The 16,010-nt window shown below is 44.7% G+C and overlaps 1 protein-coding gene across 10 annotated transcripts in view; it reads left to right on the forward strand.

The window, feature by feature from the left end:
* Positions 1 to 16,010, forward strand: part of ATP2B4 (ATPase plasma membrane Ca2+ transporting 4) — a 111,006-nt gene that overhangs the window by 2,841 nt on the left and 92,155 nt on the right. The gene's annotated exons all lie outside the window — the stretch shown is intronic.

Consider the following 16,010-nt stretch of genomic DNA (forward strand, 5'->3'; position numbering starts at 1 on the left):
CCCGGGCTCTGGGCCGAGCGCGGTTCCCTGCCCCCGGGGTGCCGGGAGCCTTCTCCCGGTTACCCTCTCCGCGGCCCTGGCTGGGTTCAGAACCCAGCAGGACGAGCACAGTTCGCTTCCGCACACTGGCTTCTCAGCACCGAGGGCGCAGTCAGTGTCTGCGGGCGGGAGAAGGTGGCGTCTGGGGGCCTGGGAGCCGGGCTGACTCCTGGCTTCCCTGCGGTCTCCGGCGGGAGACCTCCTCTCGGGACGGGAACGCCCCCTCCCCGGTGATGGTGGGAGGGAGTGCTGAGTCAGGTTTGTCAGGGGTCGATGGCCTTGGGTGTCCAAGAAAGTCAGAACCGGAGGGCCCAGGGGGGCAGAAGTAGCAGGTGCTGCGGGCGGGGACCCTGAGCAGGCGCGGAGGACCGGGACTCTGCCTCTCTCGCCGCGGCCCCTTGAGAAGAAGACGGGTCCTGGGCCACTCAACCCAGCCCTGACCCGCGGCCACCTGCCAGCGTTTCATATATTACAGAGGAAACTGTCTCTTATTCGAGAATAATTCGGCTTCTCTCAGCAACCCCCGTGGGCCCTTTTCGTCTCTTTTCTATTCCCCTGGCCTTTGACCTAGAAGGCCTGCCCGATGAGGCCATTCCAGGCCCACCAGGCCTTGGAGGGAGAAAGTGAGGGTGTTGCTTCTTGGTCCCAGCACCTTAAGAGTCCTGTCTGGCTTAGGTCGGCCCCAGTGTTGGGTTCAGCTTGCTAGAGGAATGCCCCTCCTAGGCCCCACTGCCTTCCCTGGAGGACTTCCTGCCTCCGACCTCCTCTACCAGCCCCCCGGGATAGGGCTCCCTTCCCTGCCGGCTCCCGCTCCGCAGACCCGCACTGACTCCTGTCATCTCTGATGGGTATTTGCTGGGTTGGGGTAAGAAGGAGGGAGGGATGAGCAAGGCAGGGGTCCCAGGGAAGCAGAGTCAGCTGGGATGCAGTCCCTTCCCACTCATTTCCCCCTGCTGCAGAGCGGGTTAGAGGACAGCAGGCTGCGGTCCAGAAGGCTGGTGCGGAATGCTTTGTGCTCCACTTCCTCTCCCGGCCATTTCTCTGTCTCCTCTTTCCTCTTTCCCTGCATGAGCCATTGTTGTCCCACTGACTTATTTCCTCTGCACGTGGTGAAGCAGAAATGACCAGCGCTGCAGCCCCTCCACCATAAGCCAGTCCTCTGTGTTCCGCCCACAGAGACAGGGCTGAGGAGGGAACCGACAGGACCAACTTAGAGCCAGGGACGACTGCCAGCCAGGGGAGGAGCTGGCGCAGGCAATTTGTGCTGGAACAGGGGCGGAGCAGACAGGCCAAAGGAGAAAAAGGGGGTGAGCACACAGGTGTTGGGGGCAACAGTTCCCCCACCCCTGTTTGGACTCGCTTCACTCTTAATTCTTCTCTGGCTATAGTCTTCAGCCTCATCATTTCTCTCTGCTCTGGTTTCCCAAGTTAAGTACCAAAATCTTTGGGATAATTCAGGGAGACGGACTGGGATGAAATCAGTGAGACTGCTTTGCTTTGGCCTCCTTGAGCTGCATCACTCAGGGCAGAGGGAGCTTAGGGTAATGTGTTAATTGTCGAGGAGGTTAAAGACTCTCGGATAAGCGGATAAGCGCAGGGAAACTCTCAGCTTAGAACACTTCATAGCATCCTGCTGTGATCTTCCACCTGCAAAATCAGTGTCAGGGGTGCTGCTGCTGCTGAGTTGCTTCAGTTGTGTCTGACTCTGTGTGACCCCACAGACGGCAGCCCACCAGGCTCCCCCGTCCCTGGGATTCTCCAGGCAAGAACACTGGAGTGGGTTGCCATTTCCTTCTCCAATGCATGAAAGTGAAAAGTGAAAGTGAAGTCGCTCAGTTGTGTCCAACTCTTAGCGACCCCATGGACTGCAGCCTACCAGGCTCCTCCATCCATGGGATTTTCCAGGCAAGAGTCCTGGAGTGGGGTGCCATTGCCTTCTCCAGTCAGGGGTGCAACCTAGTACAACTCCTGTGGAGAGCAAGTAAGCAATATCTAAAAAACAACATACGCATTTACCCAGCAGTCCTGTTTCTAGAAATTTATCCAGAAAATGCACATTCACAGATAGAGAAAGACAGGTGCACAAGGTAATTATTCAAGGCGTATTTGTAATAAGGAAATCATTGGAATTCTCAGTGTCTCTGTGTGTGCACTCAGTTGTGTGTGACTCTTTGCGACCCCAAGGACTGCAGCCAGGCTTCTCTGTCTGTGGGGTTTTCCAGGCAAGAATAGTGGAGCAGGTTGCCATTTCCTACTGCAGGGGATCTTCGTGACCCAGGGACCTAAATCGTGTCTTCCATGTCTCCTGCATTGCAGGTGGATTCTTTACCACTGTGCCACCTAGGAAGTCTGGAAACTATCAATGTCCATCTTTAATAGACACATAGAGTACTATGCAGCCAAAAAAAATGAGCAGGAGCTCTGTGATCTAATACATGATACCTAGGATGTGGTATTAAGTGAAAACAGCAAGATGCGAAAGAGTGTGCAGAGTATGCCATCTCTGGGTTGAGGAAGTGGGAGAAATATGGCTTTTTTTTTTTTTTTTCGCAAACTGATACATACATACACACAGGAAGGATAAACCAGAAATTAATTAAAATGGTTACCTATAGAGGGTAGGTAGAAACTAGTTAGAGAGACTAGAGCTTGGCATGAAACTCTAATGATGCCTTTTTAGACTGTTTTGAATTTTGAACCAGGTAAATATTTTATGTATTCACAAAATTAGATCAAAAAGAAAGAAAAAAGCAGACTCTAAAGCTGACTGCAACAGAAATAAAGATCCTAACTGAATATCAATTTGATTACAAATAAGAGAGTTAATTCTAGTAGTTTTTTAGTTTGGTGCCCTGACCCTATATCCATACTGAAATGTATATTCTAAGGATAAAAAGAACTGCAAAGAAATCTCAGAGAACTTTGTGGTATTGGTCAATAAAATGGAAGCTTTATCTGATTATTGTAGGCTAGCTCAAAGAAGTAACTATTGTGGGGCCCTACATGGGAAACCTTAAAAAAGAAGGGCTAGCTTTGTGGTTGAGAGCTAAGATGGCGCCTGGCGGAGGAGATGAGGTAGTAGCCTAAGTTGTTTGTTAAAACTTTTGATTGGCTGTCTTGATTTCCGTGCACGTGGACAGCGTGTGATCACCATAGACTCTTGTTAGGATGAAGCACATGACGACTTGACCTTTAATGTGATTGGTGCAACCCTCGAAAACCACCCCCCTCCCACCTTGCTCGCCTATATAAACCAAGAGTTTGCATTAATAAAGCGGAACTGCTTCGACGGAACGCCTGTGGCGTCTGATGTCTCTTGCTTGCAGAGGGGCTGGGTTGGAGGACAGCAGGCTCACCTCTCCTCGGGACCCCTCGGCTTTGCTGAGGGAAGTTCCACTGCCTCTCTCTTTCTGCGGAGTGCCCCTCTCAACTATGTTGATGTTTCTGGAAATCAGAGTCTCACTTTGGAAAAAGACAAAAATGGGGGAAGGTGAGGCAAAGCCCTATGATTTTTTTATGAATCTCCTAGGTCTGTTCCCTGGAAGGGTCTAGAAGCAATGCTGTGCAGTAGCACTGAACACACGTAGCGCTTGGAGTTTTATTTCTAAGTACCACTTTCCATTAAAAGAAAGCAATGCTCCTTGGACATATGGCTGATTCCAAGTGTGGGAATGGGAATGTAATAGAGTGTAAGACACTGAATAAAAGGTTCCCTGAGTCCATTCTGAAAGTTAAAAAGCAGCAGGGAGGAGTGGGGAGAGAAAACTCTGTAAAGATAAATGCCAATGAAGTGTGGAAGTGAGGACAGAACTTTAAACTTACCCGTTTGCAGCCCTAAAGTAATAGCTGATTTGGGCTAGACTTAATGGATGCCAAGACAACTGGGTGAAAGGCTGGTCTTAGTGTGTTGCCTCGTAATTACCCCCTAGAAAAGGGAACAACTGTCTTTACAATAGGGCAAGTCCGCACTGACCACCTTAACCTCATAACCAAACGTCAGCAGTAGCGGAAACACCTGGCGCTAATCCCTCCTGAAGTTCTATCATATCATCTATGTTCTTGTCAATGTTTATCCTGATTCTAATCATGAGATGAAAGACAAGTCTAGAATGAGAGCCCTTCTTTTTTATTTCTTTACATGCCCATCTAATAAATTTATTCACTTTTTAACTGTTCCTGTGTGATAAAAGTCACACTTTTTGGTGTGCAGTCCTGTGAGTCTGGACAAAAGTGATCATCCTATAATCACCGCCACCATGAGATTGTTGTTGTTCAGTTGCTCAACTCTTTGCAACCCCATGGACTGCAGCACGCCAGGCTTCCCTGTCCTTCACCATCTCTCAGCTTGCTCAGTCCCATGTCCGCTGAGTCAGTGATGCCATCCAGCCATCCTCTGTCATCCCCCTCTTCTGTCTTCAATCCTTCCCAGCATCAGGGTCTATTATCTTACGAAAGACCCTGATGTGCCATGACATACTGAACCACAATATTTGCCTTTCCCACACATCCTACTGATGGAATTGCGCAGGATGTGATCTTTCGTGTCTGACTTTCACTAAGCATGACACAGTTCAGATCCTCCTGTGTTCTTTTGTGTCGCAAGAGCGTGTATTACAGAGTAGATGCCCATTGTTTCAGTTTGTTTTTATCTGTTCACTAGTTTAAGGAGATTTTGTTTGTTTCCAAGTTTTTGGAGATTGAATAAATTCACTCTAAATATTGGACTCAGGTTTTTGTGGGAAAATTCTTCACTTCTTTAGAGTTATAATTTATAAAAAACTGTTAGAATGTTTTCCAAAGTGGCTCTACTATTTTGAACCAACACTGCATGATAATTCCATTGGCTCTGCATCCTTACCAGCACTTAGTATGGTCACCTTTTTGAAGCTAATCTATCATATGTTTAGAGGTATGAAATTAGTTGGTAGTTGGACTATTATTTGATGTCATCAGCCTGAAATGTTGAAAAACCTAGTAAGAAATAAGGCAGGCATCTCTGGATGTTAGCAACCAAAAAAAATCTGCTGGGGTAGAATGAGAGTTATTCTCCGTAACAACTGAAACTTCAAAAAAGCTATTAAATTATTAAAAAAAAAATTAAAATTGTGTGTTTGGAGAGAAGGGTAGGGAGGCTGAAACCTCTTTAGATTTAAAGAGGTATTTTAGTCAAATGCAATGCATAAACCTAATTGGATCTTGGGTCAGAAAAAAAAAATAAAAAGACCATAAAAGACATTCTGGGACAACTGGGAAATATTTAATATAGATATTAGATGACGTGTAATTTTTGTTAATCTTTGAAGGTGTGTTAATGGCCATGATAATGATTTTATAAGAGAATATATTTATGCAAACGTATTCAAGGGCACAGTATCTCCAAGTGGTTTTCAAATGGTTCAGCAAACAAAAGTGTGTGTGTGTGTGTTTATGTACATCAAGAGGGCACACAAGATGCTAACAACTGGTGAATCTTAAGTGGCGGGTCTGGAGTTGTTTATTGCACTGTTTTTCTCAACATTTCAGATTTGGAATGTTTCCTGACAAGGTAGGGAGAGAAGTGCATGCCAGGGGGACCCTTGGATTCCTGGATTCCCTCACTCACCCGTGACTGAACCAACAGCGCGTCTGCTCTCAGCTCCCTCGCCAGCACACTGCACCCTCTGGGAAGTTTTGTTTTCCCCTCCCCGCCTTAGCATCAGGCTCTTCTCTCTGGGTGGGAGCAGCTTGGACAGCCCGGAGTAGCCGGTGGACGCAGGCGCTTGCCTGTGGGGCCATGGCCAGCCGGGGAGGCCGGGGGGCGGAGGCTTCCAGAATCACCGCGTGCCCTCTGAGAATGGTCCTCCGTGTAAGAGGAGGGACCCACCACGGTTCAGAAGTCGCTTCTGCCAACCTTTCTCCTCCTTTCTGAACTGTACAATGAGGTGCCTCTGAGGGAACCCAGCTGTGCCTGCCCTGAGCCTTCTAGGTGGGCTAAGCAAGGGCGCCTGGACCGTCCCCTGCTGGAGACGGCACAGGGGCTGCACGGTCACTAACCCGAATCACCATGCTGTCCACCGCTGCCTTCAGCCTGGCTCTGACTCCGGAGAGAGAGCAGGTTTCCAGAACTGCCTGCATTCTCCTCTCTCCTCTCTTTTCTCCCTGGGCACCCTGGGGCTTAGGTCCTGTGTGCTGACTTGCGGCCCTTCTCAGGTAGGAGAGGACTCTGGGTTCTTTGGTCAGTTCCCCTCTCTCTTGCTTGAGGAGCCTGAAAGAGCAGCAGCCAAGAAGCTGGAAGGGGGCAGATAGGGACCAGTTTGTTCTGTGTTGCCAGACCTGCCGGAAGAACTCGGGACTAGGAGTCAGAAAACTGGTGATCTGGGCTTATGACTACTGCGTGACCTTGACTGAAGCAGGTGACGTCTCTGGGCCTTAATCGCTCCCACTATAAAATGAAACCAAGGTTAGACAAACAGGCATTTCTGATTCAAGGCCCCTTTTCTACAAAGAGGCAAAACTCAACACCCAAACCAAGCTGTTTTCTCATAGAGTCTATCACAATGTAACATCCTGTAGCTAAGTTCCATCTTTCTTCCCAGAATGACCAGTTGTAAGGAGAGCTAAAAACATCTGCCTGGTGGACAGCCACACCCTCCAAGTCTGGGAGTAGAACAAAGTTCTTAGATTCCCCATCCCCACTGGCCTGAAAGTTAATTGAGTACATACTCAGCACCTCCAAGGCCAGAGTTCTGTTATGTCCTAAACCAGAAATTAAGAAAGATTGGCTGGAGATACAGAAATCCAAGACTTCAAGGAGTTTACTTATTTCCTAAGAAATGTGATTCCCCCAGAGAGTTATTAGGTCGAACCATATAAAATTGCCAGTTTGCAACCTCTTTTGACCTATAAAAGGCAACTTACTATGATTCAAATTAACGTTAATATTATTAAACACTGGAAGTCAGGAACTACAGTCAGTGCTGTGGAATGGAGAGATGAGATTTCCATCTGAACGATGGATTGGGTTTAGAGAAATTTGGGGAGAGTCACCAGCTGCTAGGCCGGTTTGTCCTCTCTCTCAATCCAGGCTTTTAGCCCTGGAGGTAGACACATTAGCCAGGTCCTTGTCCAGACTCTAGCTGAGATTTCAGCATTAGTTTTTCTGGTAACTGGCCAGGGCAGTTGCCTGTGAGTAGAGAGGAGAGTGCTGTCCATCTGTAGTTGACTATTCCTGTGCCCTGCTTCATATCTGCAGAGTTGAGAATGGAGGAAACTGAGAAAGGAAGAAATAGGAAAGGCCAATCTAATTCTCCCCCTCTGGTGGCGGACCGCAGTGGGACGCACCCCTGAAGCCTCATCTGGCACAGGATCCTGGGAGCTGAAAGAATTAGTGGCAATGTGGAGGCCGGAATTTGACAGGTCTGGAGACCTGGAGAATCCCAGGGACGGGGGAGCGTAGTGGGCTGCCGTCTGTGAGGTCGCACAGAGTCGAACACGACTGAAGCGACTTAGCAGCAGCAGCACAGCACCCCATCCTTAGAGGAGGTAATTGCCAAACAGGATTGGGACGAGGAGAGAAACAGCTTTGATGGAGGAGAGGATGGGGGAGGATGGGTGGTTTGGGAGGAAGCACTGTCTGCACGTGGCCGAGGACTCTCAGCATCGTGGAGAGTCAGGCGCTCTGGCAGCTGACGGGAAGCTGTCTGCTGTCCCGTCCTTTGTCTGAGCCAGTGCCCAGGTCTCAGGGAGGCGGCATCCGGCCTCAGCTGCAGCCTGCTGCCTGCCTGCTCTCCTGGTACCGTGGACCTTTCGGATTTTTTTTGATGTTCCCTCCCCGCTGTCTACACTACAGCCTTGTTTGTGGGAAGCATTTGTAGGACATCTGTTGGAATGCTAGGATGGGCACAGCTGGCATCCAAACTTCCAGGGGCTTTCTGACTTTGGTACAAGGGAGGTTGGTCACCAGGCTTTGGGCTGGGGAGGTTTTATTTTATTGAGCCAGAGCATTTGAGATGGATCGACCTGGAGAAATGGTCCAGTTTCCCTTTATCCCAAGTGAGAAAACTGAAACGTAGAGACTTGTCCAAGAACACCAGAGTAGTTGGAGGCCAAGCCCAGTTCGCCCCACTCCACGCCTGTGATTAGGCCCCTGGGCCCCTCCATGCATTTCTGCGTGAGCCAGATGGATGTCAAATCGCCTTGGTACCCACTTTCTCTACCCATGTAATTGGGGCGATTATTCTAGCCTCTCTTGGGATGATGTGCAGCATGATGAGATCGTGTGCTAGAAGCTTTTTTGAAGAAAGATGCCAGAAACCATGGGGTTGCTGTGCCATGCTTATTACTGTTGCTGCTGCTATTAGCAGTTAAGGTTATTAGGACTAGAGAAAATGCAAAGGAGAAGCGCTTTGGTACCCCCTTGTCACTGTAGCTTCTCATGGGCCTGAGTTTTTCTCCTGGTCCTTTCCACATCCCTTCTCAGGCACCTGGGCCTTGAGCTGGGAAAGGCAGAGTAACGCAGAGCAGAAGCAGAGTCCTGGAAAAGGGTAGGCAGAACTCTCCTCCTGCCTGGGTATCCCCAGCTCTACCCTTTTTTCAGAACGTGGACTTTGGGAAGGAGTGTGGAGGGAAAACACACTGACCTTCACTTCTTCCTTGGCAGCTGACTAACCTGGGTTGGCTGGGAGCTCTGATTTAGGGGCTAAGAACCAGCAGAGTTGAGCCACTTGTAATAGGACAGAACAGATTGATTTTATCGCCAGAGCCAATCGGTCATTCATTTGCTTGTTCATTTATTCATTTGTTCATTCAGCAAACACAAAATGAGCACGAACTGTGTGTCCGGAGCAGTGTTAGAATTTGGGAGGAAGTGGTGTCCAGAAGGCAGGGAAGGACTAAGAATCACCTACTTTCAGCTCAAGGACAAGTGAGCTGAGCCTGGGCACCCACAGCAAGCCCTGATTGTGGCACTGTTCCCAAGAACTTGCATTTGTGTCCTTGAAGTATACCTTTAACCCCTGAGCTCAGGAAGATCAGGCTTAGATTCCATGATGGACTGAGCTGGGAGGGGCACCCCTGTGTCACTGATAAGACTGGCCTGATGAAGGACTTACCCTTGTCCTTTGTCTTCTGGGCCAGGGTCTGGTGCTGGAGTTGGGTGTTTGTCCAGCCGGCTATACCCAGTCCTTGGGCTGGCATCCCAGTGTTGTCTAACTCTGCAGTCCCCTCCTTATGTTCTCAGAATCTGATGGGAGAGATTCTGTTGCTAGGATTTGCAGAAGGATCTGAATGGAACCTTGGAAAGAAAAAATAAACATCCAGAGAAGCCCTTCAGTTTCTCCTCCAATCCTTATCTCTCATTTCAGCCCTTCCACCCTACTTGGCAGTGTGATATTGAAGGATAGTTCAGCTCAGCTCAGTCACTCAGTTGTGTCCAACTCTTCGCGACCCCATGAACTGCAGCACACCAGGCCTCCCTGTCCATCACCAACTCTCAGAGTCCACCCAAACCCATGTCCATTGAGTTGGTGATGCCATCCAACCATCTCATCCTCTGTCATCCCCCCTCCTCCTGTCCTCAGTCTTTCCCAGCATCAGGGTCTTTTCAAAGGAGTCAGCTCTTAGCATCAGGTGGCCAAAGTATTGGAGTTTCAGCTTCAACATCAGTCCTTCCAATGAACACCAAGGACTAATCTCCTCTAGGATGGACAGGCTGGATCTCCTTGCAGTCCAAGGGACTCTCAAGGGTCTTCTCCAACAGCACAGTGCAAAAGCATCAATTCTTTTGTGCTCAGCTTTGTTTGTAGTCCAACTCTCACATCTATATATGACTGCTGGAAAAACCATAGCCTTGACTAGACGGACCTTTGTTGGCAAAATAATGTCTCTGCTTTTAAATATGCTGTCTAAGTTGGTCATAACCTGCCTTCCAAGGAGTAAGCGTCTTTTAATGTCATGGCTGCAATCACCGTCTGCAGTGATTTTGGAGCCCAGAAAAATAAAGTCAGCCACTGTTTCCCCATGTATTTGCCATGAAGTGATGGGACTGGATGCCATGATCTTAGTTTTCTGAACGTTGAGCTTAGAGGATAAGACAGTGGATTTAGATGCGATCGATGCATGTTATACACATCTTTATTGAACCTCAGCTTTCCCATCTTTTTTTTTTTCATTTTTTGAATGTTGAGTTTTGTTTTGTTTTGTTAATTTTATTTTTACTTTATTTTACTTTACAATACTGTATTGGTTTTGCCATGCATTGACATGAATCCACCATGGGTGTATACAGGCTCCGAATCCTGAATCCCCCTCCCACCTCCCACCCAATATCATCTCTCTGGATCATCCCCATGCACCAGCCCCAAGCATCTTGTATTCTGTATCGAACATAGACTGGCACTTCGTTTCTTACATGATAATATACATGTTTCAATGCCATTCTCCCGAATCATCCCACCGTCTCCCTCTGCGTCAGAGTCCAAAAGTCCGTTCTATACATCTGTGTCTCTTTTGCTGTCTCGCATCCAGGGTCATCATTACCATCTTTCTAAATTCCGTATATATGTGTCAGTATACTGTATTGGTGTTTTTCTTTCTGGCTTACTTCACTCTGTATAATTGGCTCCAGTTTCATCCATCTCATTAGAACTGATTCAAATGTATTCTTTTTAATGGCTGAGTAATATCCATGGTGTATATGTACCACAGCTTTCTTATCCATTCATCTGCTGATGGACATCTAGGTTGTTTCCATGTCCTGGCTATTATAAACAGTGCTGCGATGAACATTGGGGTATATGTGTCTCTTTCAATTCTGGTTTCCTCGGTGTGTATGCCTAGCAGTGGGATTGCTGGGTCATAAGGCAGCTCTATTTGCAATTTTTTAAGGAATCTCCACACTGTTTTCCATAGCAGCTGTACTAGTTTGCATTCCTACCAACGGTGTAAGAGGGTTCCCTTTTGTCCACATCCTTTCCAGCATTTATTGCTTGTAGACTTTTGGATCGCAGCCATTCTGACTGGTGTGAAATGGTACCTCATTGTGGTCTTGATTTGCATTTCTCTGATAATGAGTGATGTTGAGCATCTTTTCATGTGTTTGTTAGCCATCCGTATGTCGTCTTTGGAGAACTGCCTATTTAGTTCTTTGGCCCATTCTTTGATTGGGTCGTTTATTTTTATGGAGTTGAGCTGCATAAGTTGCTTGTATATTTTTGAGATTAGTTGTTTGTCAGTTGCTTCATTTGCTATTGTTTTCTCCCATTCCAAAGGCTGTCTTTTCACCTTACTTATAGTTTCCTTTGCTGTGCAGAAGCTTTTAATTTTAATTAGATCCCATTTGTTTATTTTTGCTTTTATTTCCAGTATTCTGGGAAGTGGATCATAGAGGATCCTGCTGTGATTTATGTCGGAGAGTGTTTGGCCTATGTTCTCCTCTAGGAGTTTTATAGTTTCTGGTCTTACATTTAGATCTTTAATCCATTTTGAGTTTATTTTTGTGTGTGGTGTTAGAAAGTGATCTAGTTTCATTCTTTTACAAGTGGTTGACCAGTTTTCCCAGCACCACTTGTTAAAGAGATTGTCTTTACTCCATTGTATATTCTTGCCTCCTTTGTCGAAGATAAGGTGTCCATATGTGTATGGATTTATCTCTGGGCTTTCTATTTTGTTCCATTGATCTATATTTCTGTCTTTGTGCCAGTACCGTACTGTCTTGATGACTGTGGCTTTGTAGTAGAGCCTGAAGTCAGGCAAGTTGATTCCTCCAGTTCCATTCTTCTTTCTCAAGATAGCTTTGGCTATTCGAGGTTTTTTGTATTTCCATACAAATCTTGAAATTATTTGTTCTAGTTCTGTGAAAAATACCGCTGGTAGCTTGATAGGGATTGCATTGAATCTGTAGATTGCTTTGGGTAGTATACTCATTTTCACTATATTGATTCTTCCAATCCATGAACATGGTATATTTCTCCATCTATTAGTGTCCTCTTTGATTTCTTTCCTCAGTGTTTTATAGTTTTCGATATATAGGTCTTTAGTTTCTTTAGGTAGGTATATTCCTAAGTATTGTATTCTTTTCATTGCAGTGGTGAATGGAATTGTTTCCTTAATTTCTTTTTCTACTTTCTCATTATTAGTGTATAGGAATGCAAGGGATTTCTGAGTGTTGATTTATATCCTGCAACTTTACTATATTCATTGATGAGCTCTAGTAATTTTCTGGTGGAGTCTTTAGGGTTTTCTATGTAGAGGATCATGTGATCTGCAAACAGTGAGAGTTTTACTTCTTTTCCAATTTGGATTCCTTTTATTTCTTTTTCTGCTCTGATTGCTGTGGCCAAAACTTCCAGAACTATGTTGAATAGTAGCGGTGAAAGTGGGCACCCTTGTCTTGTTCCTGACTTTAGGGGAAATGCTTTCAATTTTTCACCATTGAGGATAATGTTTGCTGTGGGTTTGTCATATATAGCTTTGATTATGTTGAGGTATGTTCCTTCTATTCCTGCTTTCTGGAGAGTTTTTATCATAAATGGATGTTGAATTTTGTCAAAGGCCTTCTTTGCATCTATTGAGATAATCATATGGCTTTTATTTTTCAATTTGTTAATGTGGTGAATTACATTGATTGATTTGCGGATATTGAAGAATCCTTGCATCCCTGGGATAAAGCCCACTTGGTCATGGTGTATGATCTTTTTAATGTGTTGTTGGATTCTGATTGCTAGAATTTTGTTGAGGATTTTTGCATCTATGTTCATCAGTGATATCGGCCTGTAGTTTTCTTTTTTTGTGGCATCTTTGTCAGGTTTTGGTATTAGGGTGATGGTGGCCTCATAGAATGAGTTTGGAAGTTTACCCTCTTCTGCAATTTTCTGGAAGAATTTGAGTAGGATAGGTGTTAGCTCTTCTCAAAATTTTTGGTAGAATTCAGCTGTGAAGCCGTCTGGACGTGGGCTTTTGTTTGCTGGAAGATTTCTGATTACAGTTTCAATTTCCGTGCTTGTGATGGGTCTGTTAAGATTTTCTGTTTCTTCCTGGTTCAGTTTTGGAAAGTTGTAGTTTTCTAAGGATTTGTCCATTTCTTCCATGTTGTCCATTTTATTGGCATACAACTGCTGATAGTAGTCTCTTATGATCCTTTGCATTTCTGTGTTGTCTGTTGTGATCTCTCCATTTTCATTTCTAATTTTATTGATTTGATTTTTCTCCCTTTGTTTCTTGATGAGTCTGGCTAATGGTTTGTCAATTTTATTTATCCTTTCAAAGAACCAGCTTTTGGCTTTGTTGATTTTTGCTATGGTCTGTTTCTTTTGCATTTATTTCTGCCCTAATTTTTAAGATTTCTTTCCTTCTACTAACTCTGGGGTTCTCCATTTCTTCCTTTTCTAGTTGCTTTAGGTGTAGAGGTAGGTTATTTATTTGACTTTTTTCTTGTTTCTTGAGGTATGCCTGTATTGCTATGAACTTTCCTCTAAGCACTGTTTTTATAGTGTCCCACAGATTTTGGGTTGTTGTGTTTTCATTTTCATTCATTTCTATGCATAATTTGATTTCTTTTTTGATTTCTTCTGTGATTTGTTGGTTATTCAGAAGCGTGTTCAGCCTCCATATGTTGGGATTTTTAATATTTTTTTCTCCTGTAATTGAGATCTAATCTTAATGCATTATGGTCAGAAAAGATGCTTGGAATGATTTCGATTCTTTTTGAATTTATCAAGGTTAGATTTATGGCCCAGGATGTGATCTATCCTGGAAAAGTTTCCGTGAGCACTTGAGAAAAAGGTGAAATTAATTGGTTTGGGGTGAAATGTCCTATAGATATCAATTAGGTCTAACTGGTCTAATGTATCATTTAAAGTTTGTGTTTCTTTGTTGATTTTCTGTTTAGTTGATCTGTCCATAGGTGTGAGTGGGGTATTAAAGTCTCCCACTATTATTATGTTACTGTTAATTTCCCCTTTCATGCTTGTTAGCATTTGTCTTACATAGTGCGGTGCTCCTATGTTGGGTGCATATATATTTATAATTGTTATAGCTTCTTCTTGGATTGATCCTTTGATCATTATGTAGTGGCCTTTGTCTCTTTTCACAGCCTTTGTTTTAAAGTGTATTTCATCTGATATGAGTATTGCTACTCCTGCTTTCTTTTGGTCTGTATTTGCGTGGAAAATCTTTTTCCAGCCCTTCACTTTCAGTCTGTATGTGTCCGTTTTTTGAGGTGGGTCTCTTGTAGGCAGCATATATAGGGATCTTGTTTTTGTATCCATTCAGCCAGTCTTTGCCTTTTGGTTGGGGCATTCAACCCATTTATGTTTAAGGTAATTATTGATAAGTGTGATCCTGTTGCCATTTACTTTATTGTTTGGGTTCGGGTTTATACGCCCTTTTTGTGTTTCCTGTCTAGAGAATATCCTTTAGTATTTGTTCGAGAGCTGGTTTGGTGGTGCTGAAATCTCTCAGCTTTTGCTTGTCTGTAAAGGTTTTGATTTCTCCTTCGTATTTGAATGAGATCCTTGCTGGGTACAGTAATCTGGGCTGTAGGTTATTATCTTTCATCACTTTAAGTATGACTTGCCATTCCCTCCTAGCCTGAAGAGTTTCTATTGAAAGATCAGCTGTTATCCTTATGGGAATCCCTTTGTGTGTTATTTGTTGTTTTTCCCTTGCTGCTTTTAATATTTTTTCTTTGTGTTTGATCTTTGTTAATTTGATTAATATGTGTCTTAGGGTGTTTCGCCTTGGGTTTATCCTGTTTGGAACTCTGTGTTTCTTGGACTTGGGTGATTATTTCCTTCCCCACTTTAGGGAAGTTTTCAACTATTATCTCCTCAAGAATTTTCTCATGGTCTTTCTTTTTGTCTTCTTCTTCTGGGACTCCTATAATTCGAATGTTGGAGCGTTTCATATTGTCCTGGAGGTCTCTGAGGTTGTCCTCATTTCTTTTAATTCGTTTTTCTTTTTTCCTCTCTGATTCATTTATTTCTACCATTCTATCTTCTATTTCACTAATCCTGTCTTCTGCTTCTGTTATTCTACTATTTGTTGCCTCCAGAGTGTTTCTGATCTCATTTATTGCATTATTCATTATATATTGACTCTTTTTTTATTTCTTCTAGGTCCTTGTTAAACCTTTCTTGCATCTTCTCAATCCTTGTCTCCAGGCTATTTATCTGTGATTCCATTCTGATTTCAAGATTTTGGATCATTTTCACTATCAATATTCGGAATTCTTTCTCAGGTAGATTCCCTATCTCCTCCTCTTTGGTTTGGTTTGGTGGGCAACTCTCCTGTTCCTTTACCTGCTGAGTATTCCTCTGTCTCTCCATCTTGGTTATATTGCTGCATTTGGGGTGGCCTTTCTATATTCTGTGAATTTGTGGAGTTCTCTTTTTTATGGAGTTTCCTCACTGTGGGTGGGGTTGTATCAGTGGCTTGTCAAGGTTTCTTGGTTAGGGAGGCTTGTGTTGGAGTTCTGGTGGGTGGAGCTGGATTTCTTCTCTCTGGAGTGGTATGAATTGTCCAGTAATGGGTTGTGAGACGTCAGTGGTTTTGGAGTAGCTTTAAGCTGCCTGTATATTGAAGCTCAGGGGTGTGTTCCTGTGTTGCTAGAGAATTTGCGTGGTATGTCTTGCTCTGGAACTTGTTGGCCCTTGGGTGGTGCTTGGTTTCACTGTAGGTATGGAGGCATTTGATGAGCTCCTATTGATTAATGTTCCCTGGATTCAGGATTTCTCTGATGTTCTTAGGATTTGGACTTAAGCCTCTTGTTTCTGGTTTTCAGTTTTATTTTTACCCTAGCCTCAGGACTTCTCTATCAATACAGCACTGATGATAAAGCATCTAGGTTAAAGATGAAAGGTTTCTCCACATTGAGGGTCACCCATAGAGGTTTGCTGTTTTTGAAGCCAATGATCTGCTTTGCTGGGTGCCTGATGTCCTCTGCCAGCATTCAGAAGTTGTTTTGTGGAATTTATTCAGCGTTGAAATGTTCTTTT

Source organism: Ovis canadensis, chromosome 12 (genome assembly GCF_042477335.2).
Source record: "Ovis canadensis isolate MfBH-ARS-UI-01 breed Bighorn chromosome 12, ARS-UI_OviCan_v2, whole genome shotgun sequence".
In the NCBI taxonomy this organism is placed as follows: Eukaryota; Metazoa; Chordata; class Mammalia; order Artiodactyla; family Bovidae; genus Ovis; species Ovis canadensis.